Raw genomic sequence first — 14,473 nt, forward strand, 5'->3', positions numbered from 1 at the left:
AGTTCCTTGAAAAACCAAGCTGATTCTTATTCTGTGGTTGATTGCGTTTACTTAAACTTATGGACTGACTTTTTTCGGGTTCATAAACATTTATTTTTATCTGTTATTACTTTTATGTTGTAATTTCCTGTACTGACACATTCCATGACCTTGAGATTTGCTCCTCAATTTGGTCCTACGGAACTTGATGTGTAAATAAAATAAAAATAGTCGCACATCGCACCAGCATTATGAGCGTTACTGTTCGGAGAGCAGTAAGGTGTAACCTTTAATGCTATTGGTACAAAATCCAGCATCATTGTGAACTGTTAGCGACTGGTTTTGTGACAAGGAGAACATGTGTGGTGTGGACACTTAAAAAAATGAGGGAAGATGATGATTGGTTGTTGAATGTGTCAAGGACTGATGAAGACAATTTCACTCTCTTGAGGGTCTGTCAACACCCGCAGCTGCAGAATTTGGACTACGGAGAACACTATGACTGTTGTGGAAACCCGATTACATGACAAGAAAGTCATGGGTTGGTGTGAACTTACCATATCACTCATGATCAGACTGTTTTTCTTTGAGGAAATGTGAAGTTCTGATTTTCAAACGGTCAGCATGATGGGTGTGAGGTCCTCCGATATGTTATAGAATTGTACCATCCCTAGCCTGGCTGTTAAACACCTGCTTGAAGGTTTGATTCTTATGCAGGATGGCTCTCCACCCCATATTTGTGTGCATCATTTGGTGAGGATTGTGAGCTGAGCCCCCACTTCCTTCATACGTGGCCTTCCTGGTCTCCAGACTTCAGTTCATGTGACTGTTGGTTGTGGGATTACCTGAAGTCACAAGTCTACTTTGATCATCTGACGTCATTGGGATGCTAAAAGACAACATCCGATGCCAGTTTCTCACCATACCAACTTATGCTGTGCATAACATTGTCCCTTTAGGTATTTTTGATGAATGACAGCTGACGTATTGAGCATTTGTTATAAAGAACTACAAATCACGTTATGTTAATAATTTATTTTGTATAATGTGAATCACCATCTGTTGGTCATTTTCATCTCGAGCATGTGTGTCAGTTGTTACCTGTCTACCGGCATTATTCCACAAAGTACTGAACTTTCAAATGTTAATGGGCTTTTGGATCACCCTGCACTTTGCCTGCACTTGTCATCAAATCACTCATGTAGTTGGCATGCTAGTTTATTATTACATGTTTCACCCATGGTCTCCATTTGTAAATAACTCCCAAGTCCAGACCAATTAAAAGTATGATCAGTGTTGAAACAAGGAACACATATTTACAGAAATATGATTGTGCTTTAACATCCAAATATGTTTTGGTGAAGTTTCACCATCAGCAGGCTCATTTATTTTCTGTAGAATAACATATAAAGAAATTTTACATGGTAATATATATAGCTTTAAGATTATAATATTTATATTTATAACATTACTAGCCTTTTCCCCACAGCTTTGCTTGTGTGTGTGTTTGACAGATGTATTACGGACATCTCCTCCTCCTCCTCCTCTCCTTCCCTCTCTGTGTTCACCTCTTCATTTGTCCCATCTCTCTGCCGACCTCATCCTCCCGGCTCTATATGTCTACCTCCTCCTTCCCACTCTCTCCTCCTCCTCCTCTGCCTCTCTCTGTGACTGCATCTTCTTTCCCCCTCCTTATATCTGTACCTTCTTGCCCCCCTTCCTTTCCCATCTGCCTACTACCCATCTACCCTTTCCGCCTATGTCCTGTGAAGTGTTTCTTCCTACTTTTCCTATTTCGGTGGTAGGAGTTGACAGATAAAACAATAACATTAATGGTCTGTAGTATTTTCATAGATTATTCTACAATGTACTTGCAATATATTTATTGGTTGCCTTATTTCTTGTGCTGAAAGCATCCTGCTAATCAGTGCCCATTTAACCTTGGATCAACTCTTCTCAGTGGACTACTACTACTTTTGCATCGAAAGACGCTGAAAGAGATTTCTGTTCTTTGATGTATCTACTGGAATTACACATGATGGTAGTTTGAATGACAATAACAATTATACAAAAATATTCCACCATCATCTGTTCACTGGTGAGCATTTCTTTGATCTCATGTAGATCACATTGTGGCACCACAGAGCAGATGACTTCATCCAGCAGGTAGAAGCACCTGTCCACAGCCTGCCTCGTTGATAGCACAAGATCAGCACAACTCCAATCCGCATAGACCATAGAACACCTCCCGAAAGTGGGGTGCCACAAGTTACTAACTACCTTAACTGACAAACATCTTTCATTATCCAATGGAGAGCAGAGAAATGGAACATCTCATTCCCAACAAAACAACATGTTACACTTGCCCCCCCCCCCTCCCCCCCTCCTGCGCACCCATTCATCATGTCCACCAACATCTATATTTTTAATTGTGTATCATAGTAGTCTGTGATAGTACTCACTTGATATCTGTTTTGGCCTTTATGTTTACTTTCTTTTGATCTTGAAATACAGTGTAATGTAAGGTTTGTTTTTATACATCTTTGTTATTTGTATTTCAGCTTGCTTATGAAAATTTAGTAGTTTACATATTTATGTTTACGAGGGTGGTTTGAAAAGTTCTCGGAATCACCACTACAGGTCAGCTCTAGCACAACGAGTTGTTCACGTGATATTCATTGGACTGTTGCCTGCAATCACATGTCACACCACTGCTCTTGGAATCGAGCTGTGGCAGTGACGTGGCTCCGTTGTTGTTCCCGCGTAGTGGTTTGTGAAGATGGAAAAAAAATTAAGATTCGAGCAGTGATTATGTAGTTTGTGAAAAAAGGTATGAAAGCAAAGGATATTCATGCCAATTTCCAGAATACACTGAGGGACTCTGCTTCTCCATATTCAACTGTTGCCAAGTGGACAAAATAATTTTAATTTGGTTGGGAGAGCTTAGATGGTGATCCGTGCAGTGGTCAGCCAAGATGTGGCACTACTCCAGAAATCATTGCAAAAGTGCACAAAATGTTCAAGGAGGATCGCCGATTGAAAGTGCACAAAATTGCTCAAACTTGCCAGATGTCATCTTAAAGGATATATCACATTTTAACTGAAGAATTAGAAATGAAAAAATTATTTGCAAGATGGGCGCCGAGACTCTTGATGCTGGATCAAAAACCCATGACGTTGCCATGGCAGAATTACAGGAACTAAGGTATGAATTGTTGCCACAACCACCTTATTCACGTGATATGGCTCCATCAGACTTCCATCTCTTCCCAAAACTGAAAATTTTTCTTGGTGGATGAAGATTCACTTCAAACGAAGAATTGATAGACAGAGTTGACAACTACTTTGCAGGCCTGGAGGAAACTCATTATCGAGATGGTATCAAGGCACTGGAACATCGTTGGACCAACTGCATTAATCTACAAGGAGACTACATTGAAAAATAAAGAAAAGACTTTTCTTGGTGGATGAAGATTCACTTCAAACGAAGAATTGATAGGCAGAGTTGACAACTACTTTGCAGGCCTGGAGGAAACTCATTATCGAGATGGTATCAAGGCACTGGAACATCGTTGGACCAACTGCATTAATCTACAAGGAGACTACATTGAAAAATAAAGAAAAGACTTTTCTTGGTGGATGAAGATTCACTTCAAACGAAGAATTGATAGGCAGAGTTGACAACTACTTTGCAGGCCTGGAGGAAACTCATTATCGAGATGGTATCAAGGCACTGGAACATCGTTGGACCAACTGCATTAATCTACAAGGAGACTACATTGAAAAATAAAGAAAAGACTTTTCTTGGTGGATGAAGATTCACTTCAAACGAAGAATTGATAGACAGAGTTGACAACTACTTTGCAGGCCTGGAGGAAACTCATTATCGAGATGGTATCAAGGCACTGGAACATCGTTGGACCAACTGCATTAATCTACAAGGAGACTACATTGAAAAATAAAGAAAAGACTTTTCTTGGTGGATGAAGATTCACTTCAAACGAAGAATTGATAGACAGAGTTGACAACTACTTTGCAGGCCTGGAGGAAACTCATTATCGAGATGGTATCAAGGCACTGGAACATCGTTGGACCAACTGCATTAATCTACAAGGAGACTACATTGAAAAATAAAGAAAAGACTTTTCTTGGTGGATGAAGATTAACTTCAAACGAAGAATTGATAGGCAGAGTTGACAACTACTTTGCAGGTCTGGAGGAAACTCATTATCGAGATGGTATCAAGGCACTGGAACATCGTTGGACCAACTGCATTAATCTACAAGGAGACTACATTGAAAAATAAAGAAAAGACTTTTCTTGGTGGATGAAGATTCACTTCAAACGAAGAATTGATAGACAGAGTTGACAACTACTTTGCAGGCCTGGAGGAAACTCATTATCGAGATGGTATCAAGGCACTGGAACATCGTTGGACCAACTGCATCAATCTACAAGGAGACTACATTGAAAAATAAAGAAAAGACTTTTCTTGGTGGATGAAGATTCACTTCAAACGAAGAATTGATAGGCAGAGTTGACAACTACTTTGCAGGCCTGGAGGAAACTCATTATCGAGATGGTATCAAGGCACTGGAACATCGTTGGACCAACTGCATTAATCTACAAGGAGACTACATTGAAAAATAAAGAAAAGACTTTTCTTGGTGGATGAAGATTCACTTCAAACGAAGAATTGATAGGCAGAGTTGACAACTACTTTGCAGGCCTGGAGGAAACTCATTATCGAGATGGTATCAAGGCACTGGAACATCGTTGGACCAACTGCATTAATCTACAAGGAGACTACATTGAAAAATAAAGAAAAGACTTTTCTTGGTGGATGAAGATTCACTTCAAACGAAGAATTGATAGACAGAGTTGACAACTACTTTGCAGGCCTGGAGGAAACTCATTATCGAGATGGTATCAAGGCACTGGAACATAGTTGGACCAACTGCATTAATCTACAAGGAGACTACATTGAAAAATAAAGAAAAGACTTTTCTTGGTGGATGAAGATTCACTTCAAACGAAGAATTGATAGACAGAGTTGACAACTACTTTGCAGGCCTGGAGGAAACTCATTATCGAGATGGTATCAAGGCACTGGAACATCGTTGGACCAACTGCATTAATCTACAAGGAGACTACATTGAAAAATAAAGAAAAGACTTTTCTTGGTGGATGAAGATTCACTTCAAACGAAGAATTGATAGGCAGAGTTGACAAGTACTTTGCAGGCCTGGAGGAAACTCATTATCGAGATGGTATCAAGGCACTGGAACATCGTTGGACCAACTGCATTAATCTACAAGGAGACTACATTGAAAAATAAAGAAAAGACTTTTCTTGGTGGATGAAGATTCACTTCAAACGAAGAATTGATAGACAGAGTTGACAACTACTTTGCAGGCCTGGAGGAAACTCATTATCGAGATGGTATCAAGGCACTGGAACATCGTTGGACCAACTGCATTAATCTACAAGGAGACTACATTGAAAAATAAAGAAAAGACTTTTCTTGGTGGATGAAGATTCACTTCAAACGAAGAATTGATAGACAGAGTTGACAACTACTTTGCAGGCCTGGAGGAAACTCATTATCGAGATGGTATCAAGGCACTGGAACATCGTTGGACCAACTGCATTAATCTACAAGGAGACTACATTGAAAAATAAAGAAAAGACTTTTCTTGGTGGATGAAGATTAACTTCAAACGAAGAATTGATAGGCAGAGTTGACAACTACTTTGCAGGTCTGGAGGAAACTCATTATTGAGATGGTATCAAGGCACTGGAACATCGTTGGACCAACTGCATTAATCTACAAGGAGACTACATTGAAAAGTAAAGAAAAGACTTTTCTTGGTGGATGAAGATTCACTTCAAACGAAGAATTGATAGACAGAGTTGACAACTACTTTGCAGGCCTGGAGGAAACTCATTATCGAGATGGTATCAAGGCACTGGAACATCGTTGGACCAACTGCATCAATCTACAAGGAGACTACATTGAAAAATAAAGAAAAGACTTTTCTTGGTGGATGAAGATTCACTTCAAACGAAGAATTGATAGGCAGAGTTGACAACTACTTTGCAGGCCTGGAGGAAACTCATTATCGAGATGGTATCAAGGCACTGGAACATCGTTGGACCAACTGCATTAATCTACAAGGAGACTACATTGAAAAATAAAGAAAAGACTTTTCTTGGTGGATGAAGATTCACTTCAAACGAAGAATTGATAGGCAGAGTTGACAACTACTTTGCAGGCCTGGAGGAAACTCATTATCGAGATGGTATCAAGGCACTGGAACATCGTTGGACCAACTGCATTAATCTACAAGGAGACTACACTGAAAAATAAAGAAAAGACTTTTCTTGGTGGATGAAGATTCACTTCAAACGAAGAATTGATAGACAGAGTTGACAACTACTTTGCAGGCCTGGAGGAAACTCATTATCGAGATGGTATCAAGGCACTGGAACATAGTTGGACCAACTGCATTAATCTACAAGGAGACTACATTGAAAAATAAAGAAAAGACTTTTCTTGGTGGATGAAGATTAACTTCAAACGAAGAATTGATAGACAGAGTTGACAACTACTTTGCAGGCCTGGAGGAAACTCATTATCGAGATGGTATCAAGGCACTGGAACATCGTTGGACCAACTGCATTAATCTACAAGGAGACTACATTGAAAAATAAAGAAAAGACTTTTCTTGGTGGATGAATATTCACTTCAAACGAAGAATTGATAGGCAGAGTTGACAACTACTTTGCAGGCCTGGAGGAAACTCATTATCGAGATGGTATCAAGGCACTGGAACATCGTTGGACCAACTGCATTAATCTACAAGGAGACTACATTGAAAAATAAAGAAAAGACTTTTCTTGGTGGATGAAGATTCACTTCAAACGAAGAATTGATAGGCAGAGTTGACAACTACTTTGCAGGCCTGGAGGAAACTCATTATCGAGATGGTATCAAGGCACTGGAACATCGTTGGACCAACTGCATTAATCTACAAGGAGACTACATTGAAAAATAAAGAAAAGACTTTTCTTGGTGGATGAAGATTCACTTCAAACGAAGAATTGATAGGCAGAGTTGACAACTACTTTGCAGGCCTGGAGGAAACTCATTATCGAGATGGTATCAAGGCACTGGAACATCGTTGGACCAACTGCATTAATCTACAAGGAGACTACATTGAAAAATAAAGAAAAGACTTTTCTTGGTGGATGAATATTCACTTCAAACGAAGAATTGATAGGCAGAGTTGACAACTACTTTGTAGGCCTGGAGGAAACTCATTATCGAGATGGTATCAAGGCACTGGAACATCGTTGGACCAACTGCATTAATCTACAAGGAGACTACATTGAAAAATAAAGAAAAGACTTTTCTTGGTGGATGAAGATTCACTTCAAACGAAGAATTGATAGGCAGAGTTGACAACTACTTTGCAGGCCTGGAGGAAACTCATTATCGAGATGGTATCAAGGCACTGGAACATCGTTGGACCAACTGCATTAATCTACAAGGAGACTACATTGAAAAATAAAGAAAAGACTTTTCTTGGTGGATGAAGATTCACTTCAAACGAAGAATTGATAGGCAGAGTTGACAACTACTTTGCAGGCCTGGAGGAAACTCATTATCGAGATGGTATCAAGGCACTGGAACATCGTTGGACCAACTGCATTAATCTACAAGGAGACTACATTGAAAAATAAAGAAAAGACTTTTCTTGGTGGATGAAGATTCACTTCAAACGAAGAATTGATAGGCAGAGTTGACAACTACTTTGCAGGCCTGGAGGAAACTCATTATCGAGATGGTATCAAGGCACTGGAACATCGTTGGACCAACTGCATTAATCTACAAGGAGACTACATTGAAAAATAAAGAAAAGACTTTTCTTGGTGGATGAAGATTCACTTCAAACGAAGAATTGATAGGCAGAGTTGACAACTACTTTACAGGCCTGGAGGAAACTCATTATCGAGATGGTATCAAGGCACTGGAACATCGTTGGACCAACTGCATTAATCTACAAGGAGACTACATTGAAAAATAAAGAAAAGACTTTTCTTGGTGTATGAAGATTCACTTCAAACGAAGAATTGATAGGCAGAGTTGACAACTACTTTGCAGGCCTGGAGGAAACTCATTATCGAGATGGTATCAAGGCACTGGAACATCGTTGGACCAACTGCATTAATCTACAAGGAGACTACATTGAAAAATAAAGAAAAGACTTTTCTTGGTGGATGAAGATTCACTTCAAACGAAGAATTGATAGGCAGAGTTGACAACTACTTTGCAGGCCTGGAGGAAACTCATTATCGAGATGGTATCAAGGCACTGGAACATCGTTGGACCAACTGCATTAATCTACAAGGAGACTACATTGAAAAATAAAGAAAAGACTTTTCTTGGTGGATGAAGATTCACTTCAAACGAAGAATTGATAGGCAGAGTTGACAACTACTTTGCAGGCCAGGAGGAAACTCATTATCGAGATGGTATCAAGGCACTGGAACATCGTTGGACCAACTGCATTAATCTACAAGGAGACTACATTGAAAAATAAAGAAAAGACTTTTCTTGGTGGATGAAGATTCACTTCAAACGAAGAATTGATAGGCAGAGTTGACAACTACTTTGCAGGCCTGGAGGAAACTCATTATCGAGATGGTATCAAGGCACTGGAACATCGTTGGACCAACTGCATTAATCTACAAGGAGACTACATTGAAAAATAAAGAAAAGACTTTTCTTGGTGGATGAAGATTCACTTCAAACGAAGAATTGATAGGCAGAGTTGACAACTACTTTGCAGGCCTGGAGGAAACTCATTATCGAGATGGTATCAAGGCACTGGAACATCGTTGGACCAACTGCATTAATCTACAAGGAGACTACACTGAAAAATAAAGAAAAGACTTTTCTTGGTGGATGAAGATTCACTTCAAACGAAGAATTGGTAGGCAGAGTTGACAACTACTTTGCAGGCCTGGAGGAAACTCATTATCGAGATGGTATCAAGGCACTGGAACATCGTTGGACCAACTGCATTAATCTACAAGGAGACTACATTGAAAAATAAAGAAAAGACTTTTCTTGGTGGATGAAGATTCACTTCAAACGAAGAATTGATAGGCAGAGTTGACAACTACTTTGCAGGCCTGGAGGAAACTCATTATCGAGATGGTATCAAGGCACTGGAACATCGTTGGACCAACTGCATTAATCTACAAGGAGACTACATTGAAAAATAAAGAAAAGACTTTTCTTGGTGGATGAAGATTCACTTCAAACGAAGAATTGATAGACAGAGTTGACAACTACTTTGCAGGCCTGGAGGAAGCTCATTATCGAGATGGTATCAAGGCACTGGAACATCGTTGGACTAACTGCATTAATCTACAAGGAGACTACATTGAAAAATAAAGAAAAGACTTTTCTTGGTGGATGAAGATTCACTTCAAACGAAGAATTGATAGACAGAGTTGACAACTACTTTGCAGGCCTGGAGGAAACTCATTATCGAGATGGTATCAAGGCACTGGAACATCGTTGGACCGAGTGCATTAATCTACAAGGAGACTACATTGAAAAATAAAGAAAAGACTTTTCTTGGTGTATGAAGATTCACTCAAACGAAGATTTGATAGGCAGAGTTGACAACTACTTTGCAGGCCTGGAGGAAACTCATTATCGAGATGGTATCAAGGCACTGGAACATCGTTGGACCAACTGCATTAATCTACAAGGAGACTACATTGAAAAATAAAGAAAAGACTTTTCTTGGTGGATGAAGATTCACTTCAAACGAAGAATTGATAGACAGAGTTGACAACTACTTTGCAGGCCTGGAGGAAACTCATTATCGAGATGGTATCAAGGCACTGGAACATCGTTGGACCAACTGCATTAATCTACAAGGAGACTACATTGAAAAATAAAGAAAAGACTTTTCTTGGTGGATGAAGATTCACTTCAAACGAAGAATTGATAGGCAGAGTTGACAACTACTTTGCAGGCCTGGAGGAAACTCATTATCGAGATGGTATCAAGGCACTGGAACATCGTTGGACCAACTGCATTAATCTACAAGGAGACTACATTGAAAAATAAAGAAAAGACTTTTCTTGGTGGATGAAGATTCACTTCAAACGAAGAATTGATAGACAGAGTTGACAACTACTTTGCAGGCCTGGAGGAAACTCATTATCGAGATGGTATCAAGGCACTGGAACATCGTTGGACCAACTGCATTAATCTACAAGGAGACTACATTGAAAAATAAAGAAAAGACTTTTCTTGGTGGATGAAGATTCACTTCAAACGAAGAATTGATAGGCAGAGTTGACAACTACTTTGCAGGCCTGGAGGAAACTCATTATCGAGATGGTATCAAGGCACTGGAACATCGTTGGACCAACTGCATTAATCTACAAGGAGACTACATTGAAAAATAAAGAAAAGACTTTTCTTGGTGGATGAAGATTCACTTCAAACGAAGAATTGATAGGCAGAGTTGACAACTACTTTGCAGGCCTGGAGGAAACTCATTATCGAGATGGTATCAAGGCACTGGAACATCGTTGGACCAACTGCATTAATCTACAAGGAGACTACATTGAAAAATAAAGAAAAGACTTTTCTTGGTGGATGAAGATTCACTTCAAACGAAGAATTGATAGACAGAGTTGACAACTACTTTGCAGGCCTGGAGGAAACTCATTATCGAGATGGTATCAAGGCACTGGAACATCGTTGGACCGAGTGCATTAATCTACAAGGAGACTACATTGAAAAATAAAGAAAAGACTTTTCTTGGTGGATGAAGATTCACTTCAAACGAAGAATTGATAGGCAGAGTTGACAACTACTTTGCAGGCCTGGAGGAAACTCATTATCGAGATGGTATCAAGGCACTGGAACATCGTTGGACCAACTGCATTAATCTACAAGGAGACTACATTGAAAAATAAAGAAAAGACTTTTCTTGGTGGATGAAGATTCACTTCAAACGAAGAATTGATAGACAGAGTTGACAACTACTTTGCAGGCCTGGAGGAAACTCATTATCGAGATGGTATCAAGGCACTGGAACATCGTTGGACCAACTGCATTAATCTACAAGGAGACTACATTGAAAAATAAAGAAAAGACTTTTCTTGGTGGATGAAGATTCACTTCAAACGAAGAATTGATAGACAGAGTTGACAACTACTTTGCAGGCCTTGAGGAAACTCATTATCGAGATGGTATCAAGGCACTGGAACATCGTTGGACCAACTGCATTAATCTACAAGGAGACTACATTGAAAAATAAAGAAAAGACTTTTCTTGGTGGATGAAGATTCACTTCAAACGAAGAATTGATAGGCAGAGTTGACAACTACTTTGCAGGCCTGGAGGAAACTCATTATCGAGATGGTATCAAGGCACTGGAACATCGTTGGACCAACTGCATTAATCTACAAGGAGACTACATTGAAAAATAAAGAAAAGACTTTTCTTGGTGGATGAAGATTCACTTCAAACGAAGAATTGATAGACAGAGTTGACAACTACTTTGCAGGCCTGGAGGAAACTCATTATCGAGATGGTATCAAGGCACTGGAACATCGTTGGACCAACTGCATTAATCTACAAGGAGACTACATTGAAAAATGAAGAAAAGACTTTTCTTGGTGGAAGAAGATTCACTTCAAACGAAGAATTGATAGACAGAGTTGACAACTACTTTGCAGGCCTGGAGGAAACTCATTATCGAGATGGTATCAAGGCACTGGAACATCGTTGGACCAACTGCATTATCTACAAGGAGACTACATTGAAAAATAAAGAAAAGACTTTTCTTGGTGGATGAAGATTCACTTCAAACGAAGAATTGATAGACAGAGTTGACAACTACTTTGCAGGCCTGGAGGAAACTCATTATCGAGATGGTATCAAGGCACTGGAACATCGTTGGACCAACTGCATTAATCTACAAGGAGACTACATTGAAAAATAAAGAAAAGACTTTTCTTGGTGGATGAAGATTCACTTCAAACGAAGAATTGATAGGCAGAGTTGACAACTACTTTGCAGGCCTGGAGGAAACTCATTATCGAGATGGTATCAAGGCACTGGAACATCGTTGGACCAACTGCATTAATCTACAAGGAGACTACATTGAAAAATAAAGAAAAGATTTTTCTTGGTGGATGAAGATTCACTTCAAACGAAGAATTGATAGACAGAGTTGACAACTACTTTGCAGGCCTGGAGGAAACTCATTATCGAGATGGTATCAAGGCACTGGAACATCGTTGGACCAAGTGCATTAATCTACAAGGAGACTACATTGAAAAATAAAGAAAAGACTTTTCTTGGTGGATGAAGATTCACTTCAAACGAAGAATTGATAGACAGAGTTGACAACTACTTTGCAGGCCTGGAGGAAACTCATTATCGAGATGGTATCAAGGCACTGGAACATCGTTGGACCAACTGCATTAATCTACAAGGAGACTACATTGAAAAATAAAGAAAAGACTTTTCTTGGTGGATGAAGATTCACTTCAAACGAAGAATTGATAGGCAGAGTTGACAACTACTTTGCAGGCCTGGAGGAAACTCATTATCGAGATGGTATCAAGGCACTGGAACATCGTCGGACCAACTGCATTAATCTACAAGGAGACTACATTGAAAAATAAAGAAAAGACTTTTCTTGGTGGATGAAGATTCACTTCAAACGAAGAATTGATAGACAGAGTTGACAACTACTTTGCAGGCCTGGAGGAAACTCATTATCGAGATGGTATCAAGGCACTGGAACATCGTTGGACCAACTGCATTATCTACAAGGAGACTACATTGAAAAATAAAGAAAAGACTTTTCTTGGTGGATGAAGATTCACTTCAAACGAAGAATTGATAGACAGAGTTGATAACTACTTTGCAGGCCTGGAGGAAACTCATTATCGAGATGGTATCAAGGCACTGGAACATCGTTGGACCAACTGCATTAATCTACAAGGAGACTACATTGAAAAATAAAGAAAAGACTTTTCTTGGTGGATGAAGATTCACTTCAAACGAAGAATTGATAGACAGAGTTGACAACTACTTTGCAGGCCTGGAGGAAACTCATTATCGAGATGGTATCAAGGCACTGGAACATCGTTGGACCAACTGCATTAATCTACAAGGAGACTACATTGAAAAATAAAGAAAAGACTTTTCTTGGTGGATGAAGATTCACTTCAAACGAAGAATTGATAGGCAGAGTTGACAACTACTTTGCAGGCCTGGAGGAAACTCATTATCGAGATGGTATCAAGGCACTGGAACATCGTTGGGCCAACTGCTTTAATCTACAAGGAGACTACATTGAAAAATAAAGAAAAGACTTTTCTTGGTGGATGAAGATTCACTTCAAACGAAGAATTGATAGACAGAGTTGACAACTACTTTGCAGGCCTGGAGGAAACTCATTATCGAGATGGTATCAAGGCACTGGAACATCGTTGGACCAACTGCATTAATCTACAAGGAGACTACATTGAAAAATAAAGAAAAGACTTTTCTTGGTGGATGAAAATTCACTTCAAACGAAGAATTGATAGGCAGAGTTGACAACTACTTTGCAGGCCTGGAGGAAACTCATTATCGAGATGGTATCAAGGCACTGGAACATCGTTGGACCAACTGCATTAATCTACAAGGAGACTACATTGAAAAATAAAGAAAAGACTTTTCTTGGTGGATGAAGATTCACTTCAAACGAAGAATTGATAGACAGAGTTGACAACTACTTTGCAGGCCTGGAGGAAACTCATTATCGAGATGGTATCAAGGCACTGGAACATCGTTGGACCAACTGAATTAATCTACAAGGAGACTACATTGAAAAATAAAGAAAAGACTTTTCTTGGTGGATGAAGATTCACTTCAAACGAAGAATTGATAGGCAGAGTTGACAACTACTTTGCAGGCCTGGAGGAAACTCATTATCGAGATGGTATCAAGGCACTGGAACATCGTTGGACCAACTGCATTAATCTACAAGGAGACTACATTGAAAAATAAAGAAAAGACTTTTCTTGGTGGATGAAGATTCACTTCAAACGAAGAATTGATAGGCAGAGTTGACAACTACTTTGCAGGCCTGGAGGAAACTCATTATCGAGATGGTATCAAGGCACTGGAACATCGTTGGACCAACTGCATTAATCTACAAGGAGACTACATTGAAAAATAAAGAAAAGACTTTTCTTGGTGGATGAAGATTCACTTCAAACGAAGAATTGATAGGCAGAGTTGACAACTACTTTGCAGGCCAGGAGGAAACTCATTATCGAGATGGTATCAAGGCACTGGAACATCGTTGGACCAACTGCATTAATCTACAAGGAGACTACATTGAAAAATAAAGAAAAGACTTTTCTTGGTGGATGAAGATTCACTTCAAACGAA

Source organism: Schistocerca piceifrons, chromosome 2, assembly GCF_021461385.2.
Source record: "Schistocerca piceifrons isolate TAMUIC-IGC-003096 chromosome 2, iqSchPice1.1, whole genome shotgun sequence".
NCBI lineage: Eukaryota > Metazoa > Arthropoda > Insecta > Orthoptera > Acrididae > Schistocerca > Schistocerca piceifrons.